The 5309-nt window shown below is 36.7% G+C and overlaps 1 long non-coding RNA gene across 1 annotated transcript; it reads left to right on the plus strand.

Annotated features, from left to right (window-relative positions):
• The first annotated feature begins 1333 nt into the window (after positions 1 to 1333).
• On the plus strand, positions 1334 to 2731 carry LOC129724804 (uncharacterized). Its single transcript, XR_008727967.1, has 3 exons — positions 1334 to 1536; positions 1598 to 1899; positions 1961 to 2731. It is a non-coding gene; the product is annotated as an uncharacterized LOC129724804 (long non-coding RNA).
• Positions 2732 to 5309: the final 2578 nt, after the last annotated feature.

Consider the following 5309-nt stretch of genomic DNA (forward strand, 5'->3'; position numbering starts at 1 on the left):
GATGTTTGCTGTCGACGAGGATGCCCGCGAAATAGTTGTTAGAGGAGATTGGAGGATAGCAGTTCAAGACTGAGTGGTATGGCGACGTGTTCTGGATTCGACATTGGATCGATAATCGCCGTAAAAGTAAGTAAAGTAAGTAAATATGAGTATTGCGGAAGCGTTATACCCAGAGGCCAGAAATCAACTTCGGACACCATTTTAAATTTCTAGATAGCAGCTTCCGATTTATGGAAAACAACCTAAAAGAGACAAACATTACCCATTGTTTTTCAGGAACCGGGATAATGCTCGAAAGCCGGGGTAAACTCTATACATCACTTTAAAACCCGATTTTGCAACTTCCGATTTCTGGAAAACATCCTTAAACTTTAAAATACAATCCAACAGAGGTATATCCACTCTTTGGGTTCTAGTATATTGATGTTATATATAAAGTAATAATTCAAGTATGTTTGAGACTAATTATGGGAAAATCGGTCCAACCATTCTGAAGAAAATTCAGTGAGCTTAAGCAGTCTTTGGAATATGTTTCTTTTCAAAAGGGGATTTCCTTCCAATTACAATAAAATTCAACAGGAGGATATTGTGGGGTAACTAGATTTTCATTACGACACTAATTAATTTGGAATAAAAATTATTCAGCTAATTCTAAGAAAAATGAGTGAGTTTCAAAGCCTCCAAAACACGTTTTTTTTTAAAAACTTTTGAACCACATTTTTAAAAATTAGCCTTGGTGCTACATTCCGTATCGGACAGAAGGTCGAGTTGTTTATTGTACACAGACTTCGCAGCCAACTGTTAAGTGTACAGGACAATTGCGGGACTAGCGCTACGATCCTACTGACACTAACAGTCCCTCCCGAGCCGAGACTCGAATCTACGACGACTGGCTTGTTAGGCCAACATCGTACCTCGAGACCAGCTGGGAGATTTGACCCTAGTTTTGTTTAAATTGGTTGTGTAGTTTTTGAGATAATGAAGTTTCGTGATATTCACATGTTGAAACACGGTGCCTAAACTAAAAATCCGATTACAATGAAATTCAATATAGGGTTAAAAAACCACTAGACCTTTCATTTGCAACTGATTTCGTGAAAATCGGTCCAGCCATCTCTGAGAAAAATGAGTGAGTTTAAACAGCCTCGGCAGCAATGTTGCAGATTGACGAACACAATGACGAATACCGATGATATATTCTGAACTGGGAACGTTGCAGATAGGTTTGTTCATTTTATATTATCGACGCACAAGATATCAAGTCGACGAACGAGTGAATATAGTTTGACAGCTTATTTACACACATTCATTCCTTGAATCTGTAGTTTGCTTTTAAACAAGAACAGTACGCGTTGTTGAATAACAACTTGTTGAGTAAAATGATCGTTGAATAACGAGTTTATCATTCGCGTTGAACCATTCGTGGAGATGAGGTTATTCACATCGTTGCTCATGGTTCTGAGGCAAATGTGGTTAGATATCAAAGATGTTTGTTTATTTCACCGTTGACAATGGATTTCTCAAACTAAGCTACAGGTAACTATTTGAACTTTAATAAAAAAGTGCATAATATTCAAACGACGAAAAACAATTCCAGAACAAAAATAAATGCAACCTGCTGCAGCTGATAGTTTAGAAGAAGAACTTAGTATGAAGAGATCAGTAACCGTGTTTGTATAAAAAATGAAATGCTAGTGAAATATGAAACGGAGATATAGATAACTTGGATACTGATGACTAGCAATTAGTCTTTTATGAGAGCATATAAACACGAAAAATGAAGCGGATTAAAGTGAAGTTAAGCCTCGTCGTTCATGTTTTCTGAGAAAAATGCAGTTCGACATCAATGTTTTTTGTTTATTTTACCGTTGCAAATATATTTCTCAAACTAACCTACAGGTAACTCTTTGAACTTTTATGAAAAGGTGCATAATATTCAAAAGACGAAAAATAATTTCAGAACGAAAATAAATGCAACCTGGTGCAGCTGGGGTTTATCAGTGAATTGTCAACCAGAATATCGAGCATCAACCTAGAAGAACTTTGAATGGAGATATTATTAACTGTGTTTATGTGCAAATGAAACATGAAGCGCAGATATATGTATTTCAGATTGAACAAAAACACCGTATTAGATAACTTGGAAACTATTTATCACTAGTAGCTAGTCTATATTCTCTTTTGCATAAAAATACGTGAAATGAAGCGCATTAAATTTCTTGCTCCAAAATAGCTGAAACTTCAGGAAGTAAGTCGGGATTCATTTTCAATATCATTATGTTTTTCATGGTTATATCTTGAAGTCGCATACGGGAATCCGTTAGAATGTATTTTAACTGACTAAAAAGCCTCTCAACAGTTACCTGTGTTGCAGGACAGCCATAGCCAAACGATAAATCCGGGGATTAGAATATTTTCGTTGAAGCCAGTATTTAACCATATCGAATTCATGTACTGCATTATCGGTCGAGCTTTGTTTCGTGCTAATTTGTATTTTCTGTCGGCTTTCTAGTTTGACCATATCACTAAGGGCATCTTCAGCGGTGGTCCAAATCGTTGTTTTGTTCTATTTTTTTGGAACAAACTCAATTTCACTGCTGCACCGGTGGTGTAAATTTTGTTTTATACCAGATCTAAATTGAAAAAAATTGAAACTGGTATACGTTTTGGTCTAATTTTGTCACTTTTTGGAACAAGAAATAGATCGTTCTAAAACCCTTTGTACGCTGCCAATAGGTGGGTAAAATGTCATATTTTAATTGAATACCTCATTTTTAGCTATTTCCATATAAGCGTTTTGCTAGTGTTGAGGAATAAACAAAACAAAGATTTTTTGTGACAATTCACAATTCATTTTTGTGGATTTTCTGAAGAAGAATATGAACAGGTTTGTCGTTTTTGGCTTCAAGGAACCCGACCAGCAAAAGGGGGAATTCTGAAAGACCATAACCGTAGGTTCAACTACTTGGTTTGCAACCATCAGCCACCAGGATGACAAATATGTTGGCTATTTGTTAATCGCCTTAATTATAGTGGGACTAGAGGAGACCTTGAGAGGCCAGAAAAATGTTCCTCGAAGACACTGAACTGAAAACGTTCAAAATGCTGGGATGACATTGCGCATTTCATTTCGAGCAACTCGAACAAACTAAATGATCGCTGGGGGCGTTATGTTTCGTTTTTCATATTTTTTCGACTTTGCGGGTTAGATGAGCTGCAGGACAAATGACAATGACAGCTACTTTTAAGCTTGAAGCATATCTGGCAGTATGTGACCTACTCGAAAATAGCGAAAATCGTTCGAATCGAGCTGTGCAATGCCACCCAATATCCTCAAAACCCAACCCAAGTTTGAAGAACTGCAAGATTTTGAAGGATTGATTTTCGCTATCCTCCGAAGCCCCACTTGTAGCAGAAATTTTTCGATCATACCAATCCATCCTGAGAAATGTCACTGACGCTCGGGTCAAACCGTCAAATCCATAAAGTCTTGTGGATATAAAGTGTCTTGCCAAAGTAATCGTTTAATGTGCGAAAAAATTAGCGAATTTCCGTTTGTTAAATATTGAGTGTTTTTTTATTATAACAAGTCTCATTAACTGATAGCATGGGGTATGAATTGTTGACAGTGTGAATCTGTAAATGTGTAAATGTGTAAATCTAGTATAAAGTTGTTTCAAAAATAGACCACCACTGAAGATGCCCTAAGAAGACTTTCATTGACTGGTTCAGAAGATGATTCGGTATTCCCTTCATTAAAAAGAGCTGCTACATACGGTGTTGTCTTGGGATTCTGGAACAACAGCATTTTCATGCAATTCTTGTTCTTTCCCGGAAATTTCATCAAGTCGCTTGTTGAGAACAAGCAGGTATTTCTGGAAATATAAGTGAAATTCAACCACTTCTTCTCACAAAAATTAATAACAATTTGTGAACCTGAACTTCTTTTTTATCATCTGCCGTTAGCCTGTTGGAACCAAGAAAGTTAAAACGAGGATCGACCTATAAACTCGCCTTGAATGGAATGCTTTGACTCAATTTTATGATTCTTCGCTCCATTGATTTTAAAAGTTTTGCTGCGAGACGGTTATTGCGTGTTTCAATTGAATGCAATTGTGACTGACATATTAACCAGTCAGCGTATAACTGAGATAACGGCACATGTTTCCGCTGTAATTTTAGTGTTAGAACTAAGATGGGTTCAAACCAGGGTTGTTAATCGATAACTTATCGTAAACGCCGATAACGATACTGTCTGCTATCGTTATCGACGATGACGCTAGCGTCTTCAGACATTATCGTCATTGCCAAGGACGATAGCTACTGGACGGTAGCGAATCAATAACGTCTGAAAAACGAATTCGCAGTTTGTTTTCACTTTGGCTGCTGTCTTGGATTGCAACACAAACAAAGCTGCATTTTGTTCAATAGCAACGGATCGGTTCGTTGCTATTGCATTGCCAAACTTATGGATTCGTTGTTACTCGAAAAATTTTCCTTCTTTGAGTTGTTATTTTCCAAAAGTAAATAGCAACGCTCGGTGCGGTTATTTTGTTGGTTATCAAGCCAGCTTTAGCAACCGAAATATAGGCACTAGTGCAGTTGCTCTGATAGACGTTAGTGAGCTGATAACGTCAGGTGAATATCGTTATCGTCGATAACGTTAATGTTTGAAGACGCAATCGTCATCGTCGCTATCGTCGAACGATAGCAGACGTTATCGGTATCGGCGATGACGATTATCGACGATAATCTATCGCATTAACAAGCCTGGTTCAAACGCATCGCAGAACTGATCAATGAGTTTCCAATATTTAGTAAAATCTAAGCAGACATAAAAAAGACAACGATTAATTAGAGTAATAGGACACAAAAAATGAAAAGAAACTATTACAAATCTATCTGCATTCAAATAGATAAATTAATAAATATTATTTATTCATGTACACAGATTTAGAGCTTTTGGCTAAATACGATATATTTTCCCGTGATTTGTGTATTCATAATTTAATTTGTAACGGTAACCTTGCAGTTTTCTGTAGATCGGTCAAGGTAAGGAAAATTATTCGGCAGAAAAATTTACCTTTCAGTTTTGCTTAATTAGGTGAACTGAAGGGTGTCTGTATAATCATATTAGTTGAGATTATTCTTCTAACACACACAATATTATTTTCAATTTGTTGTGTCCAGAAAATGGTAAAAAAAAACGTAACACAACGTTTCGCATGCAAGGCGGCTGGTTTTACTGTTTTGGTGGAATTGCCTTTCATGTCATCAGATGAATTTAGAATCCAACATTTTTATTCCGC

The sequence above is a fragment of the Wyeomyia smithii genome, chromosome 2, assembly GCF_029784165.1.
Source record: "Wyeomyia smithii strain HCP4-BCI-WySm-NY-G18 chromosome 2, ASM2978416v1, whole genome shotgun sequence".
NCBI lineage: Eukaryota > Metazoa > Arthropoda > Insecta > Diptera > Culicidae > Wyeomyia > Wyeomyia smithii.